A 13909-nucleotide genomic window follows, 5' to 3' on the forward strand; every position below is an offset into this window, starting at 1 on the left:
GAATGTGCAGTGGAGACTGACCTGAAAGAGAAGACATTTTTGAATGAAGTCATTATTTTTGTTTTCTTTGCACACAAAACACATTTTCGTAGCTTCATAAAATTACGATTGAACCACTGATGTCACATGGACTGTTTTAATCGATGTCATTCCTAGCTTTCTGGGCCTTGAATGTGTCAGTTGTGTTGCAGGGTGAACGAAGGTCTTACAGGTTTGGAACGGCATGAGGGTAAATAACTAGTAAGTAACTGGGTGAACTATCCCTTTAAGAGAGCGTACTAAGAACAGAAACATTTTTTCTTTGCGTTTTTGAAAGGTTTTGCATACAGACGACAACGTCATCAAAACGATGCCCATTCACACGTATCTGCAAAATGACTAAGAATGCTGTGTTGTGCATGCCAGGCCAGTAGACGGCGCCTTGAACGTATGCATTCCTATAGACTGAACACATAATACACGTGAATATCGTTTTCAAAAACTGTTTTGCAACCCGTTTTCAAAAGTTTGCATTTTCAGGCCCACAAAATGCTGCTGTCACATAAATGAATGACCAAAACCTATAAAAGTTTGCTGTTTTTAGTGAAAAATGGTGTTGGTGTGTAAACACAGATCTGACATCACAAACCTTGAAATCGGCAAATCCAGTGACATCTTTGAATTTTACCAGTTTACAAGTTCGGAAATCATAATTATGGCTTCTAACAATTTTGGTTGGAAAAAATTGACACATAGGGCAATTTCTTATTGCTTTCTGTCTCTGTCACTTTACTGGAAGCTTTTAGCGCTAATGCAGCATAATGAAAAACAAAGGACGCACATATGACGTGTGGTTTTCTTGTGCTGCCCTACAGAATGCAGGTGAAATGTATTATGGTTGTATAAGCCTGTCACTTTCTAAACCACCTAAATGAGTAGAGGTTTAGAGAGGTTAAAGAAGCTGTTTGGCTTGTCATGCAGTGAGTCAGCTCGGTGGATTTGAAGCATTGCTACTGTTAAACTCAGAGTTTCCTACAGCAGACAGGACTGATATTAAGAGCTCCTTCTGTTTGAGCCAGGCCGCCCTCACACTCAATACACCACACTCTTTTCTTCACTCATTTTAATGCTTATTGACAACATGTGCATTGGAGCTCTTGCTGACGCTGTGGACAATAGACAGAAGCTGAACTTTAAAAACCAAACTTATGGTCCATGGGCTCTGGAGCCTTTTCAAAAACGACACTGCGAAGGACAGTAATCGATTCGTCATTACGTCAGACGTATTAGCCATTCTCTTTCACTTCCGCTGTATCGACGCCGCTCCTGAAAAACAGCCTTCTCTCTTTCTCTCCAGTCTGTGAGGTGGAAGAGACAGTTATGACAGGCAATAAAGCTCCCTGAATAAGGGTTTCCTACAGAAACAGAAAAAGGCCATATGGAACTGGTGCTGCGGCAAACGTCACCCTAGGCTCCGTGAATGAAGCTATAACATCAAAGTGCAATATCTGGCATGTCATTTCTGGTCAACATCTTCTGCTATTCAGAATTGGCTGTATAATGTCATCTGGCATTATATTTTAGATCCTGGAAAAACAAAAACAAACAGTGTAGAGCTATATTCATGTAATTTCAGAATGACTGGCAACATTCATAACTGAAATGAATTCCAGTGATTTTGTTACTGATGACGGCAAAATATTTCTCAAAATGTAAAAAATTTGCACTTGCAAAATACTATTTCAACATTCAAAAGTTTGAGGTCAGCAAGATTTTTTTTAAATGAAAGACATTCTTACTTTTATTCAGCAAGGATCCATTAAACTGATGGGGAAAAAGTGTCAGACTTTTATAATGTAACAAAAGATTTCAATTTCAAATCTCACAAAAGTGAGTACACCCCTCACATTGCAGCAACCATTTTAGTATATCTTCTCAAGGGACAATACTATAGAAATGAAACTTGGATATATTTTTATATATCCAAGTTTCATCGAGTAGTCAATGTGCAACTTGTATAGCAATAAAGATTTACTGTCCTCTGAAAATAACTCAACATACAGCCATTATTGTCAAAAAAGCTGGCAACAAAAGTGAGTACACCCTAAGTGATAATAGCTATACGTTGTTTAACCATGCAAAGCCACATGTCCTATTCATCATGTTCATGTTTTTTTCTGCTTGACAGGACTATACAAATTTGTGTATCTTGTTTTAGAGCAGTTAAAATTTGGTGCTTTGAGTACAATTCTCTCATACGGACCACTGGATGTTCAACATGCACCTCATGACAAATAACTCTGAGGATTTGAGAATCAGAATTGTTGCTCTCCACAAAGATGGCCGAGGCTATAAGAAGATCAGTAACACCCTGGAACTGAGTTACAGTACAGTGGCCAGGGTCATACAGAGGTTTTCCACTCGGAACAGGCCTTGCAAGGGTCGATCAAAGAAGTTACAGTGGGGCAAAAAAGTATTAAGTCAGCCACCAATTGTGCAAGTTCTCCCACTTAAAAAGATGAGAGAGGCCTGTAATTTTCATCATAGGTATACCTCAACTATGAGAGACAAAATGAGAGAAAAAAAAACAGAAAATCACATTGTAGGATTTTTAAAGAATTAATTGGTAAATTCCTTGGTAAAATAAGTATTTGGTCACCTACAAACAAGCAAGATTTCTGGCTCTCACAGACCTGTAACTTCTTCTTTAAGAGGCTCCTCTGTCCTATTAATGGCATCTGTTTGAACTCGTTATCAGTATAAAAGACACCTGTCCACAACCTCAAACAGTCCAACTCCAAACTCCACCATGGCCAAGACCAAAGAGCTGTCAAAGGACACCAGAAACAAAATTGTAGACCTGCACCAGGCTGGGAAGACTGAATCTGCAATAGGTAAGCAGCTTGGTGTGAAGAAATCAACTGTGGGAGCAATTATTAGAAAATGGAAGACATACAAGACCACTGATAATCTCCCTCGATCTGGGGCTCCACGCAAGATCTCACCCGTGGGGTCAAAATGATCACAAGAACTGTGAGCAAAATCCCAAAACCACACGGAGGGACCTAGTGAATGACCTGCAGAGAGCTGGGACCAAAGTAACAAAGGCCTCAAATCCTGCAGTGCCAGACGTGTCCCCTGCTTAAGCCAGTACATGTCCGGCCCGTCTGAAGTTTGCTAGAGAGCATTTGGATGATCCAGAAGAGGATTGGGAGAATGTCATATGGTCAGATGAAACCAAAATAGAACTTTTGGTAAAAACTCAACTTGTCGTGTTTGGAGGAGAAAGAATGCTGAGTTGCATCCAAAGAACACCATACCTACTGTGAAGCATGGGGTGGAAACATCATGCTTTGGGGCTGTTTTCTGCAAAGGGACCAGGACGACTGATCTGTGTAAACTAAAGAATGAATGGGGCCATGTATCGTGAGATTTTGAGTGAAAACCTCCTTCCATCAGCAAGGGCATTGAAGATGAAACGTGGCTGGGTCTTTCAGCATGACAATGATCCCAAACACACCGCCTGGCAACGAAGGAGTGGCTTCGTAAGAAGCATTTCAAGGTCCTGGAGTGGCCTAGCCAGTCTCCAGATCTCAACCCCATCGAAAATCTTTGGAGGAGTTGAAAGTCCGTGTTGCCCAGCGACAGCCCCAAAACATTACTGCTCTAGAGGAGATCTGCATGGAGGAATGGACCAAAATACCAGCAACAGTGTGTAAAAACCTTGTGAAGACTTACAGAAAACGTTTGACCTCTGTCATTGCCAACAAAGGGTATATAACAAAGTATTGAGATTAAATTTTGTTATTGACCAAATACTTATTTTCCACCATAATTTGCAAATAAATTCTTTAAAAATCCTACAATGTGATTTTCTGGATTTTTTTTTCTCATTTTGTCTCTCATAGTTGAGGTATATCTATGATGAAAATTACAGGCCTCTCTTCTTTTTAAGTGGCAGAACTTGCACAACTGGTGGCTGACTAAATACTTTTTTGCCCCACTGTAGGTCCTCATGCTGCGCGTCAGGTGCAGAAGCTGGCTTCAAAGAACAGATGTATGAGTGCTGCCAGCATCACTTTAGAGGTTGCAGAAGTGGAAGGTCAGTTTGTCAGTGCTCAGACCATGCGCCGCACACTGCAACAAGTCGGCTTGCAAGGCCATCATGCCAGAAGGAAGCCTCTTCTGAAGCTGGCTCACAAAAAGCCTGCAAACAGTTTACTGAAGACAGCCTGGCCAAGAGCATGAATTACTGGAACCATGTCCTGTGGTCTGATGAGTCGAAGGTAAACTTGTTTGGCTCAGATGGTGTCCAGCATGTGTGGTGACACTCTGGTGAGGAGTACCAAGAAAATTGTATCTTGCCTACAGTCAAGCATGGTGGTGGTAGCTTCATTGTCTGGGTCTGCTTGAGTGCTGCTGGGGAGCTGAGGTTCATTGAGGGGAAACATGGATTCCAACACGTACTGTGACATTCTGAAGCAGAAGATGAAGCCCTCCCTTCAGAAACTGGGCCGAATGGCAGTTTTCCAGCATAATAACAACCCCAAACACACCGCCAAGATGACAACTGCCTTGCTGATGAAGCTGAAGGTGAAGGTGATGGACTGGCCAAATATGTCTCCAGACCTGAACCCTACTGAGCACATGTGGGGCATCCTCAAGCTGAAGGTGGAGAAGCACGATGTGTCTAACATCCAGCAGCTCCGTGATGCCATTATGGTGGAGTGGAATAGAATGCCAGCAACAGCCTGCGCAGCTCTGGTGAACTCCAAGCCCAGGAGGATTAAGGCAGTGCTAGGTAACAATGGTGCCCCTACAAAATATTGACTCTTTGGACACAGTTTTGACACTTAGGGTGTACTCATTTTTGTTGCCAGTTATTTGGACAATAATGGCTATATGTGGAGTTATTTTTAGAGGACAGTAAATTTGTACTTCTATACAAGCTGCACATTGACTACTCTAAAATATATCCAAGTTTCATTTGTGTAGTATTGTCCCTTGAGAAGATATACTACAATTGTTGCTGAAATGTGAGGGGTGTACTCACTTTTGTGAGATATTGTATGTATGTACAGTACATAATTTTATATATATATATATATATAAAATTATGAAGCTGCACAAATATTTTCAACAATGGTAATAATATTAATAAATGTTTCTTGAGTAATGATGCTGAAAATTCAACTTTGCATCACAGGAATTGATGACATTTTAAAATATATTCACATAGAAACAGTTATTTTAAATGGTTAATAATATTTTAAAATATTACTGTTTTTACTGTATTTTTTTATCTCATAAAAAATGTACTGACTGTTGAACAGTAGTGTACATGGCAAAATAAATAAATAAATGTAATCAGTATTTTTTAGTGCTGTCAAATAAAAAGTTCATCGAAAATAAAAGTTTTGTTTACATAATGTGTATACTGTGTATATTTATTAGGTATATATAAATACACACATACATGTATATATTTAAGAAAAATATGTTGTTTATATATTAAATATATTTATATATAAAATATATGAATATATAAATGTATAAACGTAAATATTTTGAAACTATATACTGTATGTGTGTGTATTTATATATACATAATAAATATACACAGTACACACACATATATTATGTAAACAAACTTTTATTTTGGATGCGATTAATCGTGATTAATCGTTTGACAGCACTAGTATTATTGTCTCGTTTTACAGTAGGAAAAAACATTTAAATATCCTTAAAACAAGAAATTTGATCAGTTAAATTGTGTAAGATAAGCAGAGACATCAATAAATGTTGTCAATTATTTTTTAAAGGAAAAAATAAATGAATGCATCTCATTTTAAGAAGGTTTAAATATTTTTCATGAAAAATAAGATAAAAATACTGACCAAGACCATGGTTTTTCTACAGTTTAATTTGCTTAATTTGTAAAGTACAGAAATTGTCATTAAAGAAAACACTACATTAGTTTACTCACGCCTGGTATACACTGTCTATAGTAAAGCCATCTTTAACTGCTGAGGCTGCTGTAATTCACGTGAGAGACGTCTGATCGTTCACAGAATTCCAACTTTTTAAATTCTGAGTTCAATGAGGACGTGAACAGTTTTAGTCAGAAACTCATATTTATGGTAATTCTGACATGATGTGACCGCAGCATATGATAACTGTGAATTCATAAAATCAATTAATTGATCTGAACACATGGTGAAATCCACCTACAAGAGGATTCGCTCTTAAGACCGCCGGCTTTAGCTGGTCTCGGTGGTTTTTACATCTGTTCAAACTCTCCGGTTCCTGGAAACCATCCAATCACGCAGTGCAAACATATCAAGCGCATTAAAAATCATCTCTCTCAGCTATCGAGAGCTCCATATGTTTTTACTGCATGAGTCATTATTGCTTCAAGAAGCGCAAATGGGATTTTCATGATCCTGTGAGATGCACTTTCTCAACCCTGCTGAAGAGAAATGAGTGCCATGCTGGTCCATGCTGGTCCATGCTGGTTCATGCTGGTCTAGCTCAAGAGGTCGGGGTTTAGCCGTTTATCCTTGGCCTGCTGTATCTACACGATCTGGGGTCAAAAGCAGCTGTGCAAGCAACTTAGAAATTGCTAATATTTTACCACATCAAAGCAGATTTACTATTATAGAATATACTTTGCCCAGTCAGTAGATTCTGTCCTCTGGCCTTGACTTTCTCAAACACAAAAAACCCACAGACATACACACTCGCACGCAGGCTTTCTGCCCTATTGTCTCCTGTTTGATGTACTGAGAGTGAAATCGTATTCCCTTGCTGGGTTTGTTTGCTTTGTTCAATGTGTCTGCCATGGCAGCAAATAATAAAAAGAACAGAAGAAACCATTTGGAGTGTTTCTCCTGCCGAGATCAATAAAAACATTTCATCCTGCAGAATTGTGCCGAAGCCCTTCTGGTTCCTCGAGGTGTAAGCGCCAGCTGAAATAACTAGCAATAATACGACTCCTCTGGCTTTCGGATGCCAAACCTTCTGACATCAAAGCGCCGCCGTAATGAAGAGGAGAACAAGAGCTCTTCCCTGTTTATGACCAAGATAGAGCAGATCAAAAACACAAACTATATTAACATTCAATGAAGAAAATGTGAGCGCCGTTTGTCCATGCCAGACTTCTAAGGTGATTGCCAAAATAAAAAGAGTCCACCCTCAGGTCTATGTCACATTATGGTCCCTACATAGGGCTCTGCTGAACACTAGGATCTGGTATAAGGTGCTAGAGGGAACTGCAACAAGTCCAAGAGAACATCTGGCTGCTGTTTGACTTAAAATCATGCCATGAAAAGAGATCCCGAAAGAGATGGGCACATTTTGAGTGTGTTATGAACTTTTTCAATTTTAAAGTTCTACTTTAAAATGTGTTTTCAAAGGCTGAAAAAGTTATAGAAATAAATAAAATTGTGAAATAAATAAATATATAAATAAAAGGAAAATAACGAATAAAACTAATAAACAGTTATTATTTAAATAAAATCTTATATAATTTATTTTAATAAAATAAAAAACTTTATTTAAAAACTAAAAATAACAATAATACATAAAAATAAACTTACAAATACTAATAAAATCATAATATTATTTATTATAATATTATTTAAATAAAATGTTTTTTTTTTTTTTTACTTTTAATAAAATAAAAACCAATGAACTTAAAAATATAATAAATAAAAAAAATACACACACACATATATATATTAAATCAGAGGTGCCAAAAAATCAATAAAATGACATTAGTTTTCAATAAAATGACAAAAAATAAGCAAATAAAATAAAATAAGCAAATAAAAATTTAATTACATAGATTTTATATAATTACATATTTTAAATGATTTTTCATATATTTTATGATCAGGATTTTGCTCTTGTGTAGAGGAAAAGCAGCTTGCAACACAATGATATTAAATTCAGTTTATAAATCTGATAATCAAATAAATCTGTTGCAAAACTGGTATGATAGATTCATTAGTAAATCATTTTGAATTTAGATGATATACAGACAGCTAGAAATGACATAGTTATTGTTAAGTGCCTTTGTGGTGTATTTTACAACTTTTAGTTTAAAATACCCCTAGATCTAACCTTCAGTGTGACATAAGCAGATTGCACAAAATTGCACGAATGAGATTGCTAAAGTGTAAAACAGTTCCACAGGCAAATGTCTTGTTATTTTATGCTCCTATTTCGATTTGCATAGCTTAGATTGTCTTTTTGCACATGTAAGATTTGTTATTTGGATTTCATTCGAACTAAGCACATTCATATCCTTCAACAGTCAAGCATTTTATGTTAGAAAAATGACACTTGGCACAAAATATTCTGTTTCAACTAATCTAATTAGCTTGTCATAAGTATGATTGCTTTGTTTTTAATTGGTACTTGCCATTGCTTAAATTAAAATCAAGACTCTTCCGCTCAACAGCATTCCAACTGATTCATTCATGTTTCAATAGAGCCTGTGACTTTATATTTGTACACTAAACGAATCGCACTCATTCAAGCACAAAATAACTCCTTCTTCCTCATGGTATATAGATTGACAGAGCTCTGGTGTTGGTTCAGTACAGCATCACCTGCCAGCCATCCATGACCTCTGCCTGCCCTTCCACACAGCCTCTCATCCCGAGATCACACAGACAGTGGGAGAAATGAAAAAGTGCATCATCCATCCGTGAAAAAGCCTCAGGTTTGGACGTGTCATATGCCTACAGTTCCCATGAGCCCCGGTGGTGTGTGTTCTGCTCCAGGGAGGCCTGGATGCCTACAGGAGCTGCAGGAATATGAATTTTCATGAGCGAGGTCAGGAAGAGGGATGAAGGAACAGAATGAGGAGGAAAAAGGATTTATCTATGTTCAAAAACCACACTAAAAATGTTTTGTCCTCCAAAAAATAAAAAAATAAATATATATTAGTGCTCTCAATCGATTAAAAAATGTAATCGTGTTAATCACAGTCATGGACTGTGATTAATCATGATTAATCACAAATTTAAAATACTAGGATTTACCTGTAAATGTGTTGAAAAAGAAATGCATGAAACTAGTTTAAGGAAACAGAACCTTTCACACTTCTACCAGGTATGAGACATAATCCTTATTAATCTTTTATCATTATTCTTTTGTTTTTATTCAGCCATAATCAGCCTTTATACTGGCAATAAAACGTTTACCAAGCCACATCGCTTCAATCCCAGTATACATTTACCCAACTATTATCAAAAGTATTTCTAAATAAACACAAAAAAAAAAACATTTTCTTGCAACCTTACATGAAGTATTATGACAAAATGTATTATGAAGAAAATTGGACCTGTTCTGCAGCTGCATTAGAGCTAATATTAGCATCATGCTTCATAAGACAATTTACGATCACATGTGGAATTTGGTTGTTTACTGTTGTTAAAATATGCTATTTATAGCCTTTTATATCGCTGCACAAATTAGCATGTCAGATGTACACATTCTTCTCAAGAAAATCACATACAGACCATATCTATTGTAATCGTTTGTTTATTATCTTATATAATCTATAGTGGCTGTTGTCATGTTTATTTCTGTTGTGTAAAAGCCTTAACATGTGCTCTGCTGAAACTCACGTTGTTTGTGATGTTACAACCGCCTCTCCATTCTTAAGTTGCCAGGTATACATTTCAAGTATAATACACATTACTAAAAGGATCTATTTTAATTTTTATTTGTTTATATACACTTTGAGCAGCTGCGGTACATTAAAAAGTAGCCCAAAAAAACGCAATCCACAACTCTGTAATTTTTTCCCGCAACTGTATTTTCAAAATAGCCCACTTGTGCCGTTACCCTGGCAACACTTGTTTGCTGCACCCTCATCACACAATGATAGATAACCTTCCGCGCTGCGATGACAGGAAGAAGTTGGGGCCAAATCTTATCAAACGATTAATCTGCGTTAAAAAAATTTACGCGTTAAATTTTTTTGATTAATTGCATGCGTTAACGCGTTAACGTTGACACCCCTAATATATATATATATATATATATATTAAGGTTATTAGTAAAATGTGTTAAAAAAACGGATGGTTCTGTTCCTTGATTCTGATTGGTTGAGCCGCATACGAAGCCGTTGTAAATTACACTACAAACATACACCTTTGTTTACATCTGTGTGTTGCTTGGTAACCACTTTGTTGGAACCACAACTGTTTCTGAGGAACTACATTGTTTGGTGGAAGAATACTGTTTTTATTAATATCATTACACTTTATTTGCTCTGTTTTATTTTGTGAAACCTTACTACGTATATGGAATAACCATTTTATAAAAGCAATAAGCCCCAAGAAGCCGTGGTTTATAGTGAATTTATAACAGCTAAGGGGGTTTTAGGCACTTCGCGTCGTGCCTAACAACGCCCCTTAGCTATTATAAGTAAGGGATAATCAACGGCTAGCTGTGCATTAAACGATTTGAATGCACGACGCATAGCGGAGTGCATTCAAATCGTTTAATTTTCGTCTGTATTACTATTCAACTGTAACTGTATGTTACTATGGTTACCAATGTTTATAGGAAGCGCATTAATATAGAACGTGATTAAACTGACCTGGAACTACCTGTGCGGTTCAACGAATTTAATCAACACCTGCCAGCCAATCAGAATCGAGTATTCAGACAGACCATGGCATAAATTCACTGTAAACCATGGCTTCTTGGGACTTATTGCTTTAATACACTCTAAAAGCTAAAATGTGTTATGAACTCTAAAAGCTACATTTTTCTTTTGTGATTATAGTAAAAGAAATCAAATGGGACAAATGTCTTAATTTCAGTGTGCTTTTAACCATTGTTTTTACTTTCTTGAAATTTACTTTCCCTGAATAACTTTAATTTACAAAAATGCTTGTAAATCAATACTTAGTTTTATTCAATAATCTCTGAGGAGTCTTAGTTTTATTCAATAATCTCTGAGGAGAGAGTTCAGAAGTGCAGAGAAGAACTTTGTATGCAAAGCCTGGCGCAACTTTTTTCTGGAAAACCTGCCAGGCATTAAACTGTCGCCTGATATTAAGGATGTTGATGGGGATTTGGCAGAATGTTGGAAAGCAGTTAACAAGCAGCACCGCAGAGACCTTTAAAACAAAGGACAGGCGATGTGAAAGCGCAACAAACCACAAGCGCTCTCGGCTAACTACAGCGCTGGCACACTGTAATCAGCAATGGCCAAACCGGGTGCATGCATTAGCTTAAGCACAGTGCACCATTTCTACTTCAGTACACAATGTGAACAGAGCTATGCTAAATGTGTCCTGTAAACATGCTGAAGGATAGCAAAGGTCAGATGTGACCTGAAGCCTGAAGATTTCATGGACTTCCTCCTGGGCTTGTACTATTCACTGAGCACAAAATGTGAAGTCAGACGTGTGAATATGGCAGGTAATGTCCCCGATGACCTAAGCAGTAGGTGCGCATGAGGTCATATTGGTGCACACGGTAACAGAGTAACTCGCGCATTTGCAGCTCAATCCATGCGCTCACTGCTGCTTCAGCTCTTGGCCTTACAGTCCATTTGGCTTTGCTCCTGGTTCTGTTAATTGCTCCCTCAGATAGACATTTTAAATAATGCGTTGTGGGAACCTGAGAGAGACATCACACAGAAAAGCCCTCAGATAAATAAATCAAGAGAAAGATGGATGGAATATAGGGATGGATAGATGGATGGATGACACTGATGGATAGATGGATTGATGTATGGAATATAGTGATGGATGGATGGATGCATGGATTGATGTATGGAATATAGTGATGGATGGATGGATGGATGGATGACACTGATGGATGGATGCATGGATTGATGGATGGAATATAGTGATGGATGGATGGATGGATGACACTGATGGATGGATGCATGGATTGATGGATGGAATATAGTGATGGATGGATGGATGGATGGATGACACTGATGGATGGATGCATGGATGGATGGATGGATGGATGGCATATAGTGATGGACGGATGGATGGATGGATGGATGGATGGATGGCATATAGTGATGGATGATGGATAAAGAGATGAATGGCATATAGTGATGGATGGATGGATTGATGTATGGAATATAGTGATGGATGGATGGATGGATGGATGACACTGATGGATGGATGCATGGATTGATGGATGGAATATAGTGATGGATGGATGGATGACACTGATGGATGGATGCATGGATTGATGGACGGAATATAGTGATGGATGGATGGATGGATGACACTGATGGATGGATGCATGGATGGATGGATGGATGGCATATAGTGATGGATGGATGGATGGCATATAGTGATGGATGATTGATAAAGAGATGAATGGCATATAGTGATGGATGGATGGCATATAGTGATGGATGATGGATGGATGGAGAGATGGATGATGGATGGATGGATGGATGGATGGATGGAGAGATGGATGGATGGCATATAGTGATGGATGATGGATGGAGAGATGGATGGCATATAGTGATGGATGATGGATGACAGTGATGGATGGATGGAGAGATGGATGGATGGATGGCATATAGTGATGGATGATGGATGGATGGAGAGATGGATGGATGGCATATAGTGATGGATGGAAGGATGGCATATAGTGATGGATGGATAACAGTGATGGATGGATAGAGAGATGAATGGATGGATGACATATAGTGATGGATGGATGACAGTGATGGATGGATGGAGAGATGGATGGATGACATATAGTGATGGATGGATGACAGTGATGGATGGATGGAGAGATGGATGGATGACATATAGTGATGGATGGATGACAGTGATGGATGGATGGAGAGATGGATGGATGACATATAGTGATGGATGGATGACAGTGATGGATGGATGGAGAGATGGATGGATGACATATAGTGATGGATGGATGACAGTGATGGATGGATAAATTTTAACCAAAGATAGGCTGGCTTTAGTTTTTTCCCACTTTTCACAATCCAGTCCAATTATTTTTATCCAAAGCAATGTTCAAATGATGAATTCCTGAAGAGGTCCCACCCTACATCTTTTATGGCACAGAAAAAAAAGACACAAAAACAGGCAAATTAATATTAGAGGATGTGTTAGAGGACTTCCGCAGATTGGTTGTGTTGTGGCTGAGTTTGTCAGCGTCTCCACTGCATTATTCAAAACACAGCACACAGATCTGCTCAGAATTCAGCGCACCTCTGCTGGCAAATGCCCCGCAACGGCTAACCATAATAGCTTCCACTGCATATGGACGAGCCGTGATTAATCATATTTGGATGGGGACATTTGTAGCAGACAAAAAAAAGAGTGATCCACCTTTAACACTTTTCATTAAGGTGCTGCCAAAAAGATTTTTCTGTCTGTCAGAGTTCAGGACAGAGAGTATTTCTCATTTATGCTGCTAAGATTTGCATTACATGACCTGTTTGAGAAAGCACAGGAATCTACACTAGAGAGAACTCATTATTTCATAAAATCATATCTTTAGAGGAGCTAAAAAAAGGCTTACACTTTAGCCAGCTGAGGAAGGAAAAATCTTCGGAGAACTTGCTCAACTCTTTAAAGCTGAAGTGTGTAGTTTTAAGTCATCAAACAGATCTGCAGAAATACATATTGCTGCAAGCAACAATTATGGCGCATACATTTTTCATTCATTCCCAAAAAACTCTGTTTTAACTGGTAAATACCAAACAAGTCATGCAACTCATGCCAAATCATATACAGTACAAGTACTGGCATGCATTATAATGTTTGTCACCATTATAGCGCCACCTTTTGGACAAACAGCAACTTCAAGTTGGTGTTTAACATGCGTATACCTAATTCATTGATCTCATGTTGAGCTAAAGGGTAAAGATTATTTAGATAACTGTTCAAAACAGGACTCTTTG

This window comes from Onychostoma macrolepis, chromosome 01 (assembly GCF_012432095.1).
Source record: "Onychostoma macrolepis isolate SWU-2019 chromosome 01, ASM1243209v1, whole genome shotgun sequence".
Taxonomy (NCBI): Eukaryota; Metazoa; Chordata; class Actinopteri; order Cypriniformes; family Cyprinidae; genus Onychostoma; species Onychostoma macrolepis.